The 22,592-nt window shown below is 44.7% G+C and overlaps 1 protein-coding gene and 1 long non-coding RNA gene across 18 annotated transcripts in view; one reads left to right on the forward strand and one right to left on the reverse strand.

The window, feature by feature from the left end:
• The window catches only part of Myo3b (myosin IIIB), a 352,122-nt gene that overhangs the window by 71,555 nt on the left and 257,975 nt on the right, over positions 1-22,592 (forward strand). The window lies entirely within an intron of this gene.
• Positions 1-22,592, reverse strand: part of LOC128100655 (uncharacterized) — an 87,855-nt gene that overhangs the window by 29,501 nt on the left and 35,762 nt on the right. For 4 of the 17 annotated variants that reach the window (XR_008214862.1, XR_008214864.1, XR_008214863.1 and 1 more), the window contains 4 exons: positions 16,474-16,698; positions 14,892-16,171; positions 14,361-14,415; positions 10,856-13,555 (listed from right to left, as the gene is read on the reverse strand). This is a non-coding gene — a long non-coding RNA (uncharacterized LOC128100655). Of the gene's footprint in view, positions 1-8,821; positions 9,288-10,855; positions 13,556-14,360; positions 14,416-14,891; positions 16,172-16,473; positions 16,699-20,874; positions 21,088-22,592 lie in introns of those variants that run through there. The other 13 variants (XR_008214870.1, XR_008214869.1, XR_008214872.1 and 10 more) reach the window with 10 other exon arrangements.

A 22,592-nucleotide genomic window follows, 5' to 3' on the forward strand; every position in this document is an offset into this window, starting at 1 on the left:
TTTCCCCTAGTCATTGCCCGAGAGGCTGTTGGTTTTAGGATACGCAGTGACAATCACAGTGTGGCTCCTTCAGGAGCGCAATGGAAAATGATCTACTCCTGGTACAATCCTCAGGCCTCTCGTGTCCTCTCCTATTCCTAAACAGTACCAAGTCTTGGATAATAAAGAGGAAATGATGCAGAATTTTCTCTGTCTGCTGTTAATGACTTCTCAGGAGTCTTTTCCCTGTGTCTGTCACTGAACTGGCCCTAGTCTGAAGTGCTTATAAATTTGGTTCCATATGCCAATTGCTGCGTGACAACTTCAGTCAGAACCAGGCTGAATTAGAACCATAAGGATTTTGCATTTCATTGATTTACATTCATGATTTGGGGGTCGGGAACTTAGGCACAGCTCAGCTGGATAATTCTGTTATCTTACCTGATATGACCTGGGGTCACTCTGTGCCATCTGCTGTAACTGGCTGCTTCACCACATGTTTGGTGCCCTGGTTCAAATGGCTAGAAGTCTAAGTGAACGGGACCCCTCTCGATAAACATGGTCTCTCTAGCAGGAGAACTGGACTCAACAAACCCAAGGATAGACATTTCAAGAGACAGGAAGTAGAGGCTGCCGTTCTCTACATACTATGGCAAGATCCTATTGGTCAAAACAGTGGCAGACTCAGCCAGATTCCAGGGGTGAGTGGAGACCCAGCTCTCAGTTGGAAGAGTGTCAAATCATTTACATGAGACAGTGTGCAGTAACTATTTTGAGCACGCTCCATAGCAGACAGAGCTTAGTTAGAGCAACGGTGCTCACTCTTTTCTGGACTCCATAAACGTGTATGCACCACTTCTGAGAGTGTGTACAGGTATGGATGTGGGGAGATTTGCATTCAGACAGCCCAGCTCTTGAAAGTGATTGGTTTCCAGGCAGTAGCTGTTGAGTGGCTATTAATTTGACTTGTGGTTTTCAAAATGTCTTTGTGGAGTGTAGTTCAGATGACTGAGCCCAAAGTTGGGGTGTTAATTTCCCTATGAGACAGGATGACTTCTGTCATTCTGGCCCTGAGTTAGCCTGTCTGCCATTCCACGTGTGGGTACAAACTGACAACATGGACAGATGGCCATTTGGGGGAGAAACAGATGCAAGTCCATTTGTGTGAGAGGGGCTTGAGATCTTCTGTTAGTGCATGGTTGGTACTGACTGTGTGCACGTGGACATTTTGTATGTTCCAATATGCTTGTAGAAAACTGTTTTTTTTTAATTAACATTATTTTCAAATACCTTGTGTGTTCTCTTGCAAACTGAAATGAAGAAAATATTTCTTTTACCTTTTTTTTCATGTTTACCCCAAATACAATCTTTCTTCCATTTTAAAATTCATCAGGCCTCTCATTTTAGTTTGATCGTAATATGCTCTGTTTTCTTTTTGACCATTGACTTAAAATGTCTTATGTACTTTCACCATAGACTGGGTTCCCTGAAGGAGTGAACAGTGCTTTGAATTAAGAAAATCGAGATGCTCTATTCAGTGAGACAAAGGTGTTTCCAGCATTGCTTTTCTCACAGTTATAGTGTGACAGAGAATCTGCAGTTCATGGGTCATATATGTGACCCTGTTAAATTGGGGAATTGCATTTCAGACCGGGCTCTCCCACCCTCCCAAAGGCAAATCCTTCCTGTCATCCGTGCATGGAAGGAATGATTGATTTCAGCTGTGAGGAGAAAATCATTCTTTTCTGCATGGCCCATGTCTAGCCTGCTCTAACTCACAGGGAAGACACGATCCCTATGTATTAAGTGCATAACCGGGCCAACGGCCTGAAGGTCCAGACCTCCTATCCCCAGTCTTATTTGCTCTATTGAACTCCATTTTCTCAGATCACACTGCTATAATAACTTACCCCAACCTTCTGAGCAAATGCAAACACCCAGTGCTAGCAACTTGCAAGCAGAGGTTGTAATTGCTGTAGGCAGTGAGTGCCCTTTGGAAGCCTTTTTGGCACGCACACATGTGCGCGCGCACACACATACCCTAGAGCACAAATTGAAGACACCACGGGCTCCTGTGATTATTTCTGCAGCCATGTTGCTGAGAGTGTGACAACTGCCCTCTTTCCCCTTTCTCTGCACAAAAGCACCCCTCCTTCACCCCTGGCTCCCTGCACTTGGAAGCTTAGATTGCAGCGTTTCCCACCAAGGACTGTATTTATTCATGTATGAACATCATCGTTTCTGGAACATGCTGGACTTTGTAGAAGGGCGGTATTAACCCTTTCCTTGACCCTAGGTGGTATCTTCAACTGCGACTACACTTGGAAAGTAGGTGAGTGAACGTGCTTTAAAGTCTGAGGGCTGGTTTCATGCTCATGAAGATTTAACTTCTCATTTTTCTCTCGGGACTGCTTTTATTTCTTCATCTGATAGAAACAACATCTTCATTTTATACTGTAGTAAAGGTCCCTTCTCATCTTCTGTCTGCTATTTTTCTATTGCTGTGACAAAATACCATGATCAAGGCAGCTTATAAAAGAAAGCATTGAATTGGGGTTGCAGTTTCAGAGGGCTAGAGTCCATGATGGTGGAGCAAAGTCATAGTGGCAGGAACAGCTGAGAACTCACATCTTGATCCACAAGCAGAAGGCAGAGAGGGAATGGCATGGGTCAAGACTCCCCCCCCCCCAGTGACACACCTCCAACAAGATCACACCTCCCAATCCTTCCCAAACAGTTCCACCAACTGGACACCAGGCATTCAAACATATGAGTCTCTGGGGAGCATTCTCATTCAGACCACCACACTTTCCTAAGACTTTCCTGGTTGGACTCTCCCACTTCTCTGTTCTCCAGCTTTGGAGAAAGAGACAACCCAAAGCCAAGCAGTCCTCTAGAAGGGGCACACAGTCGATGTAGTAAGGGTGGGTTCCTCTGACAAGAACCCTACGTGCCTTATGTGAAGAGCTGGTCCTTCATGAGGCTGGTTATTGGCCCATATGCTGGCATGCAGATGCCATCTCACCATCTGTCTTAGTCAGTGTTCTATTGCTGTGAAGAGACACCATGACCACAGCAACTCTTATAAAGGAAAACATTTAATTGGGGCTAGTTTCAGAGGGTTAGTCCATTATCATCATGGCAGGAAGCACGGCAACAGGTATGGTGCTGGAAGAATAGTTAAGAGCTATATCCTGATCTGGAGAGAGAGAGAGAGAGAGAGAGAGAGAGAGAGAGAGAGAGAGAGAGAGACAGAGAGACAGAGAGAGAGACAGAGAGAGAGAGACAGAGAGAGAGAGAGAGAGAGAGAGAGAGAGAGAGAGAGAGAGAGAGAGAGAAACTGTGCTTAGCATGGGCTTTTGAAACCTCAAAGCCCATGCCCAGTGACACAGTTCCTCCTACAAGGCCACACCTCCTAATCCTTTCAAATATTGTCACTCTCTGGTGCCTAAGCATTCAAATATACAAGACTATGGGGCCATGTGTATTCAAACCACCATGGCACACATCCTCATAACAGTACCTGATCCATTGTATTAACTCTCCTCTTGACCATTTCCTGTTATGGAATGAATATATTTTCTTTTTTTTTTTTTTTTTTTTTTGGTTTTTTCGAGACAGGGTTTCTCTGTGTAGCTTTGCGCCTTTCCTGGAACTCACTTGGTAGTCCAGGCTGGCCTCGAACTCACAGAGATCCGCCTGGCTCTGCCTCCCGAGTGCTGGGATTAAAGGTGTGCGCCACCACCGCCCGGCTATATTTTCTAAAGACATCTTTTTTCTTTTAATTTGCAGCTATCATGCATTTTGATATGCTATTTAGAAAACAAAAGAAGCCCCTTTAAAATGAGTAAGTCCGTGGCATTCAGTACATTCAGTGTTGTGCAGCTGTTGTTTCCATCTAGTTCCAAAATATTTCTTTCTAGTCACCTTAAAAGGAACCTTCTGCCGGTTGAGAAGTTGCTCCCATTTCTCACCACTCCCCAGACCTCCCACTCCAGTCTGCACTCTGTCCCCATGAATGCACCCACTCTGGAGATTTCCATTTAATTCCTGTAAGTGGAAATATGTGATACATGGTTGTTTGTTTCTGGCTTCCTTCACTTACCACGTTTTTGAGGTACAGCCATATCATAGCAGTAGCTTAATCATTTATGACTGAAAAATATTCCCCATATTTATGAATTGTAAAATCAATTCATCCATTGATTCAGAATGTTTCCATCTGTTCTCATTATTTTTCTGCTGCTGTGATAAAATGCCATGACCTAAAGCAACTTGTTTGGGCTTATGATTCTAGAGGGATCGAGTCCATCATGGCAGAGAAGACATGATAACAGGTAGAGAAAGCATGGTAACAGGAGCAGCAAGCTGGCTAATTAAGTTTTCATCTGCATTCAGGAAGGAGAGAGGTAGAGATAGACAGACAGACAGACAGACAGATAGATGATTAGATGACAGATACATAGATTGATATATAGATAGATAGAAAAAGAGATGATAGAAAAAATGATAGAAAAATAGAGGATAGATGATATGTAGATAGATGATAGATAGATAGATAGATAGATAGATAGATAGATAGATAGATAGATAAACAGACAACAGGAAGTGGGTAAAGCTATACAACCTCAAAGCCCTCCCATAGTGACATACTTCCTCCAGCAAGGTTCTACCTCCTCACGATTCTGTAACCTCCCCAAACGGTGCCATCGATGGGAACCAAGTGTTCAAATCCACGAGCCCAGGAGGGACATTTTCTACCCAATCCGCCACCCCATCTTTTGACTGTTGTGACGAGTGCTGATGAGAACACGTGAGTATATGTATTCATTAGGAGCAGCTTTCACTCTTTTGATCGCAAACCTAGGAGGAGTGAAACTACTGGAGAATTGTGGGTAGCTTTTGAGGAGTCACCAAACCGGCTTTCACTGTTGCTGTACCACCTCACATGCCCACCAGCACTCTACAGAAGTTTCAATTCCTCTACAGTACTTGCTGTTTTCCATTTTTAAGAAAAATTTCCACCACGCTACGGTTGGAGGTGGTCCCTCACTGTGGTTTCGATGTGCGTTTCTTTAATAACTAGTGGTGTTGAATTTTCTCTTAGACAGTCTCATTATACAGCACTGTGGACTTGTCATGTGTATCAAGCTGGCCTCTAATTGCAGGCCTGTGCACCTCTGCTTCCCTGGTGTTTACATCATAGTCAGGAACCATCACGTCCAGCCTCCTTCGTTCATTTTAAACGCTTGCTTTCTGTTGAACTATAAGATATTCAGGACACTAACCCTTTATCAGAGATATGATTTATGAATAGTTTAATGATTATCCCATGCTGTGGGGTTGTCTTGTTATTTTCTTCATAGCATCCTTCTGGATTAAAAAAAAAAAACAAAAAACCCTTCACTTTTGGTGATGTCTAATTATTTTTTCTTATATTGTTTGTAGTTTTGGTCCATTCAGATTTATCCTTACACCCCATTTTTCTAAGAGTTTTCTGGGGTTTGGCTCTTATACTTAAGGTGCTGATCAGTTTTGAATTAATTTTATATATGGTGCAGGAAATGAGTGTCTCTTTATCCTTGGCGTGCGTGCGCACTCGGTTTTCCCAGCACCACTTGAAGAGACTGTTCTTTCTCAATTGAATTGTCTTGGCACTCTTGTTGGAAATCAGTCAGACCTAGATAAGCGGGATCGTTTTTCGACTCAGTTCCGTTCACTGATCTATATGTCTGTCTCTGTGGCAGCTTCATTGCTATTGTTTTCTAACAAGTTTAGAATCAGGAAGTGGGAGTCTTTGTCCTTATTTTCCAGTACTGCTTTGGCAGTTGGAAGGTTTTTCTTTGTAACCAATACTGTCTTATTCCTTTACACACATTCTTCTCTGTGCCCCAACCAAGTGTCCTAAGATACACATTTCTTTGTTTTATCCTAGTCACAAAGGTTTAAAGCGACTGCAGTGTTCAGGTTTGCTGTGTTTCCCACGAATCCCTCAAGCTGCTCTGATACAGCCTCATGCTTTGCTTATTAAATACCCCCTGATCCTGTACTCATGTCTTAAATGTTTGATCCTGAGCTGTGGTGCCTTGGGAGGTGGGGTGCTGCTGGAGGATGTATGTCACAGGAGGCAGTGTGAACTCTGCTTCTTCTCTACCATGAAGTGACCAGCCTGTTCTTTATGCTCTTGCTACCATCTTCTGCCACACGCATGGACTCGAGCGACTGTGGATGGAATTCTTTGACGTCGTGGACTGAAATAAACCTTCCTTCCTTGAACTTGTTTCTGGTGAGTGTTTCTCACACAGCAGTAAGAATTCTAACACAGGTACCACGGAACAGTGGTAGGAAGATAATATGTGATGGATGTCCTTCTTGGTCTTGCCCAGGTGGGACCCCCTAGATGGTTTGTTTCTTTGTTGGCGAGCACTCAGAGTACAAAGGTGGGACTCCAGGTATTTAGTACAGGCCCCGGCTTTCAGTCAGGTCTTACTCTATATGTTTAACATATTACTGAGCAAACAAATCCCTGGCCAAATGTGAGTAAACACTGTCTTAAGCCTAGGAAAAGGTCTCAACCCCATTGATGAAGGAGGTATTGCTGATTAGTGATTAGTAAGAAAGTATTGAAATTGTGATTTAAGCTATAAACTTGCTCTAAATCGACAGGCAAGTGCCACTTCAGCAAACCTTGATTGGAACTGTTTGAGAAAGTAGAAATGTTAATTTCTCAATGAGCCAAGGATAAGAGGGACTTATCTGACTGTTTCTGCCAGTAGGCAGAAGCCCGTGTTAGCCCATTTCCTGAGAGACTTGAGGTCTGTTTACACGATTGTCCCCTGTTTGCTAGGGAGACCACACCTATCTGCAGTTTGGGGGGTATTCTGACCTTGTTTGAGTTCTGGTTGTACCCACACATCTTGAGTGATTTATGTAGTGTGAGGATTTTCCTCTTACATACCTGCAAATGTTGTGTGTTTCAGCACACAAGCAGGTATCTGTATTAGATAAGAGTAATAAACATGTGACTACTTCCCCTCCCCTATGGCTAGTAATTGGTATTCCTGCTTTTCAAATTTGTAGAGGCTTCTGGTGATAGGAAGCAAGATATTCCAGAATATTTTATAAATTAAAATTGAATCTCTTAATGAACTTCAGCATCTTTGGTTCCTATTTTGCTTTCTTCTTCTTGCTTTGATGAGCCATTTCAAACAGGAATGAGCGGATAAGACATCACAGCACACTGTATTTAGTTTAGAATTGTCTGGCTTCCTCTAAAATAAAGGTCTGGACTCCCCATACATGTGAATGGATGACATGGGATGTCTTGATCCTGTGTATGACCTAGGAGTGCTCACATAGTGCTCAGTAAGTACACAAGAGGACTTCCGTCATCAGTCAGGAAGGGGGTGGGAGGATCTCAAGATCCTCTCCCCTAAATGCATTGAGAAATGTGCTAGTTTTAGCCTGGAAACATGATTGCGTATGAGAGAGGAAGAAACTGCAGCTGAGTCCTTTGACTGGAAGCTGCAGCTGCACCTGTTCTCGGGGCCAGCCTCTCTCCAAGTATGAGCTGTCTGCTGTGGGAGCCACAGACCATGTCTTTGCACCCCGAATGTCCATAAAAAAAGCTCCTATACGGAGCTGCCTGGACCCCAGATTCCGTTTTAATGTCAGCAGCTCTGGTCTTTTAAAAGTATTCCTTGGGGATGACACTGAAGCCATTTTGATGATTTCCCCCCAGGACCTCTTTTCTTTCCTCTCTCCATGCCCACCCCTTGGCTACCCTCTCATCCTGGCAGCTGCAGGCAGATTTTTTTCCCCCAGCTGTCTATCAAGTCTTCAAAAGACAGCCAGAATGTAATTGTGATCCATTTTCCACACTTCAATAGCTGTGGATAACACACACACACACACACACACACACACACACACACACACACACACACGGCTCAAAATTGCAAGGAGAGGGAGCCAGAACTGCCTCGTGACTCACACAGAGCCCACATGGGTAATTACTGCCATTCATTATTGGCCCAGGAAAGAGAACAAGGGTCTGGTTGGGGTTTAGGCAACCGGAAACCTACTGAGTAAGGGGTGGGGGGTGTGCTCCCTTCCCCCAGTTCCAGAAAAACAGCAGGCTGCTGGCCACTCTCCTCCTGGTGTTTGTCTTTGGCTGTCCTTATTTAGTGTGCAGCTTCGAATCCTGCAGGGTGACCACATTCTGCCAAGCACCTCTCCCCAGAAGTCCTCCATAACCTTGAGCGGCGCCTGACCTTCCTATTTGCCTGGATGGGGGTTAAATAGACTCAGTTTCATTAACTCCTGTGTGCATTCAACCAGCATCTGTCAGGAAGTCCCAGCTGAGCCAACATCTGTGGGAAATGTTCAAGATGCATTCCTCTTGGGATGTGTGTGCCTTTCCCTCTTCACCCGGACCCCTGTTTTAGAACCCCTTTGCAGCCAAGCCAGGGGCCGTCTTTCCGGCTGGACTCTAGGCATTCCCTCTGCATTCCCTTCCGTGTGCTGTTCTATCACCTCATTAGATCTCTAACTTATTGGAGACAGTGAACCATGGGTAGGAAAGGAGAGCCCTTACAAAACCACACCCCCGTCCGCTCCCGGCACAGAATTTTCTCTCCTGCTACAGGCAACTCAATTAAGTATTAGGGAGCTCATGAGCATCCAAGTAAGGAACTATGCATTTGAAGCTAACCATCTAGAGATGGCTAGGAGGTGTGATGGGTCCTAACAGGGAACTAAGATTTGGGAGAGTTCTCACAGATGGGGACTTGTCGCATTAGCTTTTTGGAAGCGATGTGAACAAACATCTATTCACTCCAGGTCAGATCCAAGAAAGGATTCCCAAATGTCACTTGTGTTTATTGGGTTTACTTACAGGAGCGTGGTTGACTGCCCAAATAGCTATAGCTTAAACATCCTACCTCAGCCAAGGGTGGTGGGTCCCCAAAACTTCATAGGTAGAATACCCCCTTAAGCTAATATTTCTCCTCCCATAATTCCTGGTGCCTCCTAATGCCAATGGGATGGAAATACATAGAGTAGAAGGCAGGCTGGGTGGTGGTGGGGGGGGGCGTGGCTGGAATCTCAGGTGAGAATCAGATGATCCCCCCATCTTCTTTCTGAGGGACTACCAACAGGTCCCGTCTGTGACTGTCTCCTGTGGGTCGTTAAACTGCTCTGACTAAGATGGTAATGGCCACAATAAGCCCGAGGACAGAGCTCCACCACAGGCGTCCTAGAATGAGTTGACAAGAAAGGCATCCGCCGCTGATGCTGGGGCTGACACCCTGGAATCAGATGCCAATAAAAGACACGTTAATGCTGCTGACATTGTGTGACTCAGCATCACTCAACTTTGTCCCCATTGGGTGCTTCATGGCAGCGTCCCATCCACACAGACTCACTTTATATGGCACCAGCAATTCTCTGCAGGGCCTCATTAGTGTTAGGTCATTAAGACCCTTACTCCTACTTTGGGGACTGTCAACTTTTACTTCGGCTCACTTGCATCTGACAGTTCTTGCTGTCTTATTCTGTTACTGTTTTGTTCTCCCAAAATAGCATGCAATTCGCCTTTTCTTTTGCTTCTGAAGACTGAAGCCTCCGGAATAAGAAGCAGTATTTAACCTGTAATTCCTGGGAACCCGCTTATTTTGCAGACTGATTCCTCACACATTTTTTTTTTACACAATGTCAGGAAAAACCTGGAGATGTAATGAAGGGAAAGAGTCTCTTGATTTAGTTTTCAACAATGGGAACGGTTGTTCTTACCACCCCTTGTGAAACACTTCCCTCATGGCTGACCTTGTGTTTAATGTTTTACCTGAGTCTTGTTTTAACACTCATTGGACTTCTATAGTGAATGCATCATTATTACTATTTGACGGAGCCAAGGCTTAGAGGGGTCAGAAACATGCAGTGGATCTGGGAACTGACTTCAGAGCTGACATGCCCAGGCTCTCCCAGCCATGGCTTCTCTGTGACTGAACCCTGCTCCAGACACAAAGGTGGAAGTTTACATCTTTATCTCTCAGGAGCTAAGTAGATCAATGCAAGGGTTCCCTCTAAATGACAGGTGCCTGAACTCATTCAGACTGATTCCAAAGCTGACTTAGGTTCTGATGGACAGGGTTGCTATTGATGGTCAGTGTAGTCATAGGGGAAAGGATTTGGCAAGGGTCCTAGCTTCGCTTCTGTTCCTGGGATGATAAAGTTCCTGACAAAGAGCAACGCGGAGAGAAAGGGGTTTATTTGGCTTACAGTTCCAGGTCACAGGCTATCATTTCATGGAAGTCCAGGCGGGAACTCAAGCAGCTAGTCACATCACACCCACGGTCAAGAGCAGAGAAAAACGAAGGCACCCAGGCTGCCCGCTTGCTCAAGACCCAGCTAGCCTGTTCTACTCATATATGATCCATCTGATCCAGGGCCCCAAACCAGAGAATGGTGCCTCCCACAATGGCCCTGTTCTCCTACATCAATTAACAATCAAGATAATCTCTCCCAGACATGCTCATAAACCTATATGATCTAAGCAAATCCTTTACAATTCTTCCCTTGCGTTTCTAGGTTGTGTCAAATTGACAATTAAAACTAGCCAGGCGGTGGTGGTTCTCACCTTTAATCCCAGATAGGTGGATCTCTGTGAGTTCAAGGCCAGCCTGGTCTACAGAGCGAGGATAGCCGGGGTTACACAGAGAAACCCTGTCTTGAAAAACCAACTACTACCCCCCAAAAAAACCCTAACCAGCACACCATTCCACATTCATTATTCCTTCAACGTTATGATCTTCAGAATTTCAGCCAGATATGCATATGCAAATACTCAAGCATATAATCATATGCATACTCATAATGTATGTGACTTAAGTGCCAAATATTTTTATTATTTTAAGCATGACAATCCATTGAACTCTGTCCAAGGTAGTTGGAAACTTGGAAAATCAACTGGAATTCTTCAAGTGATCTCTGAATGGATCATTTATTCTTCCAAAGAGTTGTTCTCAAAAAACAGTCTTCCCTAACTACATTCTGAATATTCAAAGAACATTCCTTTTTGAAATCTGAGGTTGTCATCTTGTCTACCCACCCACTCCTGGGAAGGAAATCTTAAAAAGATTGTATTTGTGTTTTTAATGACCTATTAAGGATGTTGGCCACCCAAGTTGACAGCTTCTTGCAATTTCTAAAACTCCTAATAGTCATCAGAAACTCTCTCACGGGCACCCCACACCTCTCCCATTGTCTTGCCTTGTTTTATTTGATTGTCATAACACTGGTGTGACCTTGTCCATGGTCTTTCCCCCCAATCCAGGAAATCACAGCATTGGATTCTAGTTATGGTCACATTCTAATTGCCTTAAGTGCCTCCATCTTGAACAGCCCTCTGAGTCCTGAAGTTTGGAATGTAGTCGAAGAGCTGTGAGAATGCCATATGTTTGAGAGAACTAGTGGATTCTTTCTTGACTCTGAAGATGGAAGTCCTTGTCCAAATCAAGATTTGATATTTGAAATAGCTGGCCTTGGAGACCTGGCTTGACTTTGCTTTGTAGAGAGATGGGGCCATTTGAGGGTAATTAGATAGAAACATGAGCCTTGAGTGGCATTTATATAGATAGCATTTTTGCTTATTGAGTCTAACTGCTGTACTCAACTTTGTATAAAGCATGGGAGTAATAGGATCAAATTAAGAAAAGCTACTTAGATGGAAGAGCAGGGAAGTTTCCTAATGAAGAGATCTGATAGACCATGGAATAGCCTTCCCCAGGAAGGCTGGTCTCATTGAGAAGTGGTTATTTACCAAGGAACCAAATAGTCCCCTGTTGGATGCATCTTGGGCCATTTTCATTTCAGTTTATGACTTGGATTTCATTGGAAAAGTATCTCACATCTGTTGTTGGCTACCTTAAGTTGTGCTTCTCAAGTGAGAGTTGTGTCAGAATCACTTAGTGAGCTTGTTAAAATGCAGATCCTCTGTCCCTGACCTTAGATTTAGCCCTAGTCTGGGAATGTTTATGTTCTCCACACCTCCTGGATGGTTTGGATGTAGATGTGCTGTAAACTGTGCTTTGAAAACACTGAGTCAGAACTGTGTCAGGAAGGGTCCACATTTTATGGTGAGTATGTCCATGCATTTTTATTTGTCCCAATAGTCTACTGGCCATCCTCACCAGAGACCCTCTCTCTTTACAGACAGGACGCAATATTTAGTGAGAGGCTAGAGACTCCTAAGAGAAAATGGTTCCTCCAAGAAGCAACATCTTTATTCAGTTGGCATTCTCTGGGCTTCTTGGGAAATGGAGTGGTATATGGCAATGCTACTCAAAATTCTATGGTACATTAACAGTTATTGGATAAAAGGTGATCAGACAAGTGTGGGGAACACTGTAAGAAACAAAAGGAACCAGGTTTCTCTGCTCTTGACCATGATAAAAGTCTTCACCACTTCTTAAGTTGTTTGGCCATTGAATTTCTTGTGGGATGACTAATCATGGAATTTTCTGAAAAACTCAGTGAAGTAAAAGTAAAGAAAACTCGTTTGCAAGCAAAGCTCCTTACTTGATAGCTAAGTGGCACTGGGTGTCCTTTAGCCTTGCTCCCTCATCTCTGAAATGAGAGTCATCATTATCACCTTGCCTATTAATAGATCACCTGGTCATTTTGAGGATAGAACCAAACACATTTGTGATCATGCTTTGTAAAGGAAAAAGTGTAGTTTATTGTCACTGGGAAACTTTTGAGTTGCATTCATTTTGGAGACTGGACAGTTTATCTTCATCTTTGCTTAGACTTTCTGTAGATTGATTAAATGGGACTGAAAACTCCTCTCTGCTGGGTTCACCAGGGTTTGTTTTAGTCTTAACAGTTAACTAGCAATTATCAGAACACTGCTTGCTGGAACCCTCTACTGATACATACTGATTTGACTATATATTCTAGTCCTAGACACTTTGACATTGGTTAACACATGAAGAGATGGCTCACAGCGATGGGGATGTTACAGGTATTAGCTCATAGGCAGAGAGCCAGGACTGGGAAGAACTAAATCAGAGGTGCTGGTGGCCGGGGGTGGAGGGGTAGAGGAGACGGGGGGGGGGGGGTTGTTATTGGTCTTGACCCATGGAATAAGTGCTTTCAGACAAAATTCTATCATTGCAAGGTGCTTATACAAGCCTGAGTTCGAATAGGTTAGGGCCATGGATAAAAGGTCCAGACTAGTGGGCTTCAAGACAGAGCAGCACTGCTTAAGAGCAGAGGAAATGCTTATCGTTCAATAGGCAGAGTGTGGCAGTTGAATTGTTGCTGTGGGTTGGGGCTTAATGACAACTTGTGCCTGTAGGTGTTGAGACTCAGGCTCCATGTCTTCTGGAGAAGAGCTGCATTAGCCAACTTCCTGTCACTTTACCAAGTACTTAACACAAACCACATTATTAGAAGAAAAGTTTTCCATTGGCTTGGAGTTTCAGTCTTCAGTTCATGTCTGATGGGTCCCACAGCTTTGGTCCAACGGTGTCACATGGTAGTGGGAACACATGGTAGATCAAATTCCTTATTTCTTGGTCAGAAGGTGAGAGAGAGAGAGAGAGAGAGAGAGAGAGAGAGAGAGAGAGAGAGAGAGAACAGAAGAGGCTGGGGTCTCAGGTCTCACTGTCCCCGCTAAGGACATATCACCCGTAACTGGAAGGCCTCCTTAGACTCCCACCTCCTAAAGTTTCCACCACCTCCCCACACAGGCTGGGGACTAAGCCTCTAACATATGAGTAATTGCGGTGGTATTTTTGATTAAGATTACAGCAGGAGGATAAAAATATCACGTGTCAAGGCTCTTATCTAATGACACTACTGCTGTAACAGAGCATCATTTAGAGAAACAATCGATAGACACAAATACACTGATGAAGCAAACATATTGAAACTTGAGAGAAATGCTGAAAGGGTCAACTATGTATGGGGTTCATTTCTCATCCCTGGGTTCAAGTTTGGAGTCAAAACTCATTCTAGAGTATACTTGCTTACAATCACCAGAGTCCTCTATCAACAGTTATAATATAGCCAAGTGTTACTAAAGCCTTACATTACAACAAACTTTGTATTGAATAGTTAGGGTATTATCTCAACTAACTCTCAAACCGTCCTGATCTCAAACATTATTAATCGTCTCGTTTTCTAGATGAGAAATGTGAGACAGAGAGAAGTCAGGTAAGGTGTGTGGGTTCTCACACCAGTGAATGGTAGTGCACAAGCTTAATCTATAAAGCTCATCTCCAGAGCTGTATGTGTTTTCACTGTGCTGTACACACACCATCCTGCCATCAGTGACCGTGACAAGTTCAGTAACTGAAATTAGAAAGAAAACTCACAGAGAGCTCGGCAGTTAGGTCTGTGGAAATGGATCTGAAGAACACAGGAACAAGACTGAAAAAAAAAAAAAGAACAGCGTCACAAAACATTAAACACTGTCATACCTTCTAATGTACATGTGAATGGTGTTTCAGAAGGAGGGGAAACATATAAATACATATCAATATATTGATATGTATTTATATGAGAATAATGGGTTAAAACAACCCAAATTTGGTTAAAACAGTAATCTATACAAACAAAAGCTCAATAAAAATAAAAGTGTTTTAGTCAGCGTTCCACTGGTGTGAAAAGACACCATGACCATGGCAACTCTTATAAAGAAAAATGCTAAATGGAAAACACTAGTTGGCTTATAGTTTCAGAGGTTTAGTCCATTATCATCTAATATAGATGAAATGCATGGTGGCATGCAGGCAGACATGGTGCTAGAGAGGTAGCTACCAGAGAGTTCTACATCCAGATAGACAGGCAGCAGGAAGAGAGAGACATTGAGCCTGGCCTGAGCATTTTGAAATCTCAAAGCCCACCTCCAATGACATGCTTCCTCCAACAGGGCCACACCTCCTAATAGTGCCACTCTCTGGTGACCAAGCATTCAAATCTATGAGCCTATGGGGGGGATATTGTTGGTTAAACGGCGTGCTGCTCGTGGCTGGCCGACGCCCATGGTGGCCATGCCAACGGAGGAGAGTCCTGGAAGAGAGTCACGAGCCATGGTTACCTTTTTAGAGCTTTATTGAGGCGGGGGAGAGGGAGAGAGGGAGAGAAGGAGGGAGAGAGAGAAAGAGAGAGAGAGAGAGAGAGAGAGAGAGAGAGAGAGAGAGAGAGGGAGAGGGAGAGGGAGAGGGAGAGGGAGAGGGAGAGGGAGAGGGAGAGGGAGAGGGAGAGGGAGAGGGAGAGGGAGAGGGAGAGAGAGAGAGAGAGAGAGAGAGAGAGGGAGGGAGAGGGAGGGAGAGAGAGAGGAAAGGGAAGTGGGGAGGGAGAGAGGGAGAGAAGAAGACAGACGGAAGGAAGGAGCGGAAAGGAAAGAGAAGGACACACAGAGGGCCCACCCGCTTTTTAGGCTGGGACGCTGTCACAGGCTGATGATGTAATTAAGGATAGAATCCTTACATCCCAGACTTTCACTTATTATAAAAAAGCAGGTAGATGGGAATAGGGGCGTCATCGTTCCTCTCAAAAACTGCTTCCAGCTGACAACTGGACTTGGTTGGCTCTTGGGGGAGTCTTCTGAGGTAGACAGGTGTTGTGGAATGCTGTCTGTCATCCGTTTGCTCTGGAGACATGTATCCCTCTTGGCTGTGGCTGGGAACTTTCTGTTTGACAAGATGTTGATGATTTCTGGACTCCGGTTCTGTGGTGGTCCTGTGGTGGTCCTGTATCATTGGCTGAACAGTGAGTTAGAACAGGGAACTGGGAAGAGAAAAGCTTGTGCTGCATGAGAACTTATTTTTTTTGGAATTAGGGACAAGGCAAAGATCAAGGCCCTGTCTGTATGCACGTGAGAATGAGTGGGTGGAGTTAAGGTGAGTTAGGGCAAGTCGTAGAAACCACCCAAGCCCGCCCATTTGAGCCCGCCCACTGCCGGTGGAAGTCAGACAGAAAAGGTTGCACATGGCAGACGCAGAAGTGGGAAGGGAGAAAGGTTTAGAGCTTTAGCAGAAAGCTTGGAGATAAAGTAACTCTTATTTGCCTGTTCGCTGGCAGAAGTTCCCGCGACGCTGTTATGCGGCCAGATTTACCGGTGCCCGCCCATGTCCGCCAATGTAGGTGGTAAATGTATCGTATCTGCCCCTTTGTCTCATGGCTGTAGCCGAGAGAAAAATAAAAAATTAAAATAACAAACTGGGATCAGACTACAATCTCGGGTGTCCCTGAGAGTGGAGAGAGATCTACAAATCAGCTCAAGTCACAAGTCCTCTTCATCAAGGGATCGTGAGGGCTGTGACTATACTGCAGTTGGTCCACTGTTGAACCCTAGACACCATTTACTTCCTCGTCAGGAGCAAAAATGTGACTGCCGTTGCCAGTACAGCCCAAGGACAACCTCCGGGGTATCCGTTGCAAAGAATATAGCTCAGACTACAGCCTCGAGAACTGCAGACTCACTGTGAAGAATCATGGCGGTATCAGTAGTGGTAGCTGTGTGGGCGTCCAGCGGAGGTGGCAAGGGATACGCGTGCACTCATGGTCTCACGCGGTCTTGCTGGATGGGGGAGGAGGCAGCAGGTGGCAGTGGTCACAGCAGGTCCTTGGTGTTTGGTGGTGTATCCGAGTCACAGCACCAATGTTGGTTAAATGGCGGCGTTGTGGTGGCCATGATGGAGGAGAGTGCTGGAAGAGAGTCACAAGCCATGGTTACCTTTTTAGAGCTTTATTGAGGGGGGAGAGAAAGGGAGGGAGGGAGAGAGGGAGAGAGAGAGAGAGAGAGAGAGAGAGAGAGAGAGAGAGAGAGAGAGAAGGGAAGCGGGGAGAGAGAGGAAGAGAAGACAGACAGAAGGAAGGAGCAGAAAGGAAAGAGAGGGACGCACAGAGGGCCCACCCACTTTCTAGGTTGGGACACCATCGCAGGCTGATGATGTAATTAAGGACAGAATCCTTACAGATATTCTTATTCAAACCACCATATTAATACAAAACTAGAGGATATCTTGACATTGACAAGAGAAAACACTTGGTCACATACAGGGGAACACCAATATAATTAATGGGTAAGTTTTCTTATGAAAATTCAAAGTCAGAAGGCAGTATGATGATATGATCAAAGTGTTGAAAGTATTTGACCACCAAGAATTTTATACCTAGCAAAGCTACCCTTTAATCAATGAGTAAGAGAAAGATAATCTCAGTCTCAAATAAGCAAGGCCTGAAAAATTTTGTTACTTGATCTGCCTTGCAAGAAATGCTGAAGATTATCCTTCAGGCCAAAGGGAAATGATGACAAATGGCCACTGAAATCCACAGTGAGGGTCAAGGGCACAGAAAATGGAAGATATGTGGGCTAGAATAAAAGATCACTTAAATATTTTTTTCTATTAATTTCTTTAAAATACTGCACTTTATAAAGCAAAATTGTGCTTGGTACACACACACACACACACACACACACACACACACACACACACACACACACCACCCCTTCCCCACATATACACACATCATATGCACCCCACACACCGCATGCAACACATACTACACACACTATAAAACTACAGAAGGTGTAAAACTACATTCGAATTTCAAACATATTGCTAATATAGGCAATACTCTCTGACTACAATGCAATAAAACTAAAAACAGTCGGGCGGTGGTGGCGCACGCCTTTAATCCCAGCACTCGGGAGGCAGAGCCAGGCGGATCTCTGTGAGTTCAAGGCCAGCCTGGGCTACCAAGTGAGTTCCAGGAAAAGGCGCAAAGCTACACACAGAAACCCTGTCTCGAAAAACCAAAAAAAAAAAAAAAAAAACACTAAAAACAAATAACAGAAAAACAAGGTCTCACCACTTGGGTACAAAATATTTGCACTGTCTTTAACAGCCCAAGCTGAAAAGAAAGTCTCAATGGAAATCAAATAGATAGTAAAAGGTAATTATTAAGATCTGCATAACAAAAAATAGTTAAAGCAGAGATTAGAGGCAAATTCATAGCCTCAAAACTTTTATTAATGTTAAAGAAAGACAGTTAATTAACCTGAGCAATTAGAATTTTCAAAAGGGGAGGACTTAAGACAGAAATGAAAATTAATGAAGCAGAATATTATAAAAACAGAAGAGCCAAGGTATAGATCATGAGTTTTTATATTAAAAATGGATGAATTACCAACCACTTTAAGAAAAAAAAAAGTAAGTTTAAATTTCCAAGTGAAAAAAGAGGACAAACCACAAATGTGAATGGGGGAAATTTAAAGAATTATGTAGGAATACTTAGCTCTAAGCATCACAAATGAACATGAACACCAGAATGAACTGAGTACTTCTTGCAGAGCAATATAATTTAGCAAAAGGAAGGCCACCAGATGGACAAGAACGAAGCACAGTCCACGTGTCCCTCAACTAGGACTCAGTGAAAGTGCAGGCTACCCTCAGGGCTGCCCGAGACCTTGTCAGCAGAGGGCTATAAGTGAGCACTATATGTACTCAATGTCTTTGTGAGGACCCGAGGCACTGTTTTGCATTTTTGTTAATAAACAGGTTGCCTTCCTCTGTTTGCTGAATACGGTTGTGAAATTTGCTCTCCTGTGTCCCTGTTAGGAGAGTAACCGGACTATGATAGTTTAGCACTGACCCTCCATGCTACCTTACCCCTGCCACAGGAGAACACAACAGATCGATTTTTAAAAAGGAATCTGTGAAATAATACAAATTCATCTGTATGTCTCCAGCTTCCCTCTCCAATATGTCTGTCCCGTGAAAGCGTTGCTAGGCAACCAGGTAGAAAAATGGCTGAAGCCCTTGTAAAGGGAAGACATATTTATAGCGTCAGAAAAATAGATGTGGCTTTCCTCGCTTGGACCTCCTTTACAAAGCACAAGGACTTGTGGCATGATCCATTTAGCTGGGATGATTGCAATTGACCTCGAGGCCTGTGAGAACAATAGGCCATAATCTGGCTCAGTGAGGTTACAACACCAGTCACTGGGTGTGTCCCTGGTGTCTTTTGCCTCTGAAAAGGAAGTGCTTAGTGGGTTCTGCTAGATTGGCATCTCTCTCTGAGTCTACATAGTGCTAGAGTGCCACATTCCTTAGAAAGTCGTCTTCAGAGCCCACTGTTAATGCCCACTCTCCCTAAAGAATGCTGTTTGATCTCCTCTGGTATTTGCCACAGCCAGCTGATTTTAAATGGAGTCTGTCTGCACGTTGGCGGCTTTGGCATGTGTGTTGTCTCTGGTGACCTGAGCCCAGATAGCTGCAAGGAACTGCACAGCCTTCCTACCTGGTGTGTGTGCCAGGGTCCGCTCACGGTGACAGGTGTTAGCATTCAGCTGCTAATTTTCCCCATTAGAGACAATGTGGCCGGAGCTGATGGTACAATCTGTTCATCTGAGGTTTGCCCTGGTTTTCCTGTCTACGATGGATTGCTAACTTTATGGAAACAAGAAAGAAAGACTAGACATGCAATCTGCCATCTGAATGGTTTTGCTTTGCTGGGGAGGAGAAGCCACAGCAGTCAGTTCCTTTTTGTCTATTACAAATTTACTAACAGTGAGTTGTAATTAGATGTGCGGCTTTGCCTTAGAGAACAAATGGTGCTTGGTGATCCTTGACGTTGGTCGGATTGTGGTAAAATGACCATTTGGTTTCACCAGCTGTGACTTTGGAGGGATCAGAATGACAGAAAAAATATACAACAACAACAGATGAACACATGTTCATCTCATACTCCCCATTTTTGATCATCCTGCATCCCAAAGTATTCTTTGGGTTTACAGGCTGATTGATGTCTTGGTGATCTGAACACTACAAGCTTAAGTAACTGGGATGACAGGTCACCCAACTTCCTGTGTCCTGTCCACAATACCGATTAATATGACACGAACTGGTGTCTTGTTAGAGGCACTCGCCTGGCCCTGGGCTGTAAGTGTTCAGTTCAGTTGAGTTGCCTCTGTTTGAAACTGGCCACACTGTTACCAGCTTCTGGACTTTGTAAAGCCTCCATTTCCTTATCTGTAAAACTGAGGACCTATTTCTTTGCCCTGTGGGGTTTGTGTGAAGACTAGATTCTCAGCACAATGCTTATGCATAGTAAGCTCTCAAGGAATGTTAGTTAATATTGCCGTTGTTCAGAATCCAGAAATAGTATTAAAACTGCAGGGATAAAAATAGACAGTTTACAGAGAAACCTTGGGGTTGGCTAAAAGGACACGGAGCCACTGTCCATCCTCATCAGCTTCTTCCCAACCACGAACAACATTCACAGTGACAGTGACAGGAAACGAGGCCCCAGGGGAAAAGGGTGCCCCCTTCTGTGGCCAGGATCCTGACGCTAGAGTTTTGACGCACTTTGATTTTCATTGATTCCGTTTCCTTCCTGTGATGGAAGAAATCTTAGAGGCCAAGAGATAGGAGAGAGACAGAGATAGATAGATAGATAGATAGATAGATAGATAGATAGATAGATAGATAGTTAGATAGATAGATAGATAGAGACTGGGAGAGAGAGAGACTGGGAGAGGGAGACAGAGGCACAGAAAGACACACACACACACACACACACACACACACACACACACACACAGAGTCAGAAACAGAGACAGACAGAAAGACAGAAAATATCTGTGGTCCTCTCTGCTGGTCGCCAAGCTCTTTTATTCCTCACTGCCATCCACCTCTAGGACAGTTTGACCACTAAAGGTTTCTGATAGGACACCTCCCAGAAAGACCTCATTCTGATAAGGAGCTTCCAGGACAGAAAACAATGAGCCTTAATGAGGACATTTTATGCCCCGTGACAAGACAGGTTTTTAAGGTGTTTTAACAGGGAGAAGAGGGGTCTCCATGATCTCTTCATTACATCTTAAATGTGAAATGTCAGGACTTAGAGGGGGCTGATTCCCTCTGCAGCTGCCTGTTAGGATCCGGAAGTTGAAATTCCTTAAATCCGGTGCTGGTGCCACAGCACTGCCGCCTCCGTCTGATCTCTCCTCCACTTGTTCCTGAACCAGCAATCCAGCTCTTCTGCCCTTCAGCTCAGGGCTCCACTCTGTGAACTCTGAGCATTGCTGGGCTGTGGGGCAGATGCAGAGCTTCGTCAGTAGAGGGCATTGGAAGGCCACTGCATGAGAAAAGGCCACTGGGCTCATTGTCCCTTTGATGCTGTTCCCTTTGGCTCCCTGTGACATTTGAACACCCCATACTCACCTCCAATAAGGCCGCTGCCTGGGGGGGTCTCAAGACACTCTGTCAGGCAGGCAGCCTCTCCTGCTTGCCAGCCTACACGTGTGTGCTCGAAAGAGGACTTCCCGTTACCCTGGGCCACGGTCACATCCTTCCCAGTGGGGTCTGAATCTCAGCTGGGGTGTGGATGGGCGCTCCGAACAATTGCTAGAGGCAGCAGCTGCTCCTGGCACCTATTCCTTTTGTATTCTTTAGAGCTCTTGTTAGTCTTGTGTATTTGATCCTATTCCACCAATATCTCTCTGTTCAAACTGCTGGTATGGTTTCTGACTTTTTTTTTTTTTTTTTTTTGGTTTTTCGAGACAGGGTTTCTCTGTGTAGCTTTGCGCCTTTCCTGGATCTCGCGCTGTAGACCAGGCTGGCCTCGAACTCACAGAGATCCGCCTGCCTCTGCCTCCTGAGTGCTGGGATTAAAGGCGTGCGCCACCACCGCCCGGCGGTTTCTGACTTTTGAGTGGACCCAAGCCGATGGATTCAAGGGCTCTCAGGGTGGTTTCTGCTCACGGTAAGTTTGGGGAGTAGCAGACAGGCAGAGAACCCTGCTGCATGGTTAGTCTCAGGGTAGCAAGCTTTAGTGTCCAGCGTTCTGCATCAAGGGGGTGCCTGTAGTGGCCCTGCCCAGCTCCGTGGCTGTCGAACTTTGCCTTGCGATCTGAGAAAACTCTAAGTAAAGCTGCATCGTCCAAGATCAATTGTGGTGAGATTTTGTTTGTGCTCTCACAAATAAAGCTTGCTTGGAGATCAGAGTGCAGAGCTGGCCACTAGAGGCCAGGCAGTGGTGGCACCTACCTTTAATCCCAGCGGTTGGGAGGAGGAAACAGGAAGTGATGAGGCAGGGTGGAGAGAAGAGATCTGTCCTTTCAGGCTGAGGATTCGATTCGGTAGAGGTAAGAAGTCTCTCTAGTGGCTGGCTCCTTTGCAGATCTTTTGGCATTTACCCCCATATCTAGCTCCAGGTTTTTAATATTAAAACCAATTAGGATTCGTGCCACAATCAGTACCATCAGCAACAACAGTAAGGAGTGAGACACGACTGGCTGACTGGCCCTGCCTCAGTGATTTTCATATGAAGCCACTTAAATGTCCTACCCCCAGAGGAAGGCACCGACGCTCCGGAAATCACAGCGCGCTGAAGCCCTGGCTTTGCCTGCCTTTATCCTCTGCTGTATCACAGGGCCTTCAGCTTACTTCATAGACAGTTAATTTCTCATAAGATGCTAATCTAACTGGGGAGTGATCCTTAGTGATGCTTATCTCCGGAACGCTTAGATGTGACAGAACAATTCACCATCACAGCGTATAATCACAAGGAACCCATATAAACAATCAAGGATT

The sequence above is a fragment of the Peromyscus californicus genome, unplaced genomic scaffold (assembly GCF_007827085.1).
Source record: "Peromyscus californicus insignis strain IS unplaced genomic scaffold, ASM782708v3 Scaffold_7__1_contigs__length_154581171, whole genome shotgun sequence".
Taxonomy (NCBI): Eukaryota; Metazoa; Chordata; class Mammalia; order Rodentia; family Cricetidae; genus Peromyscus; species Peromyscus californicus.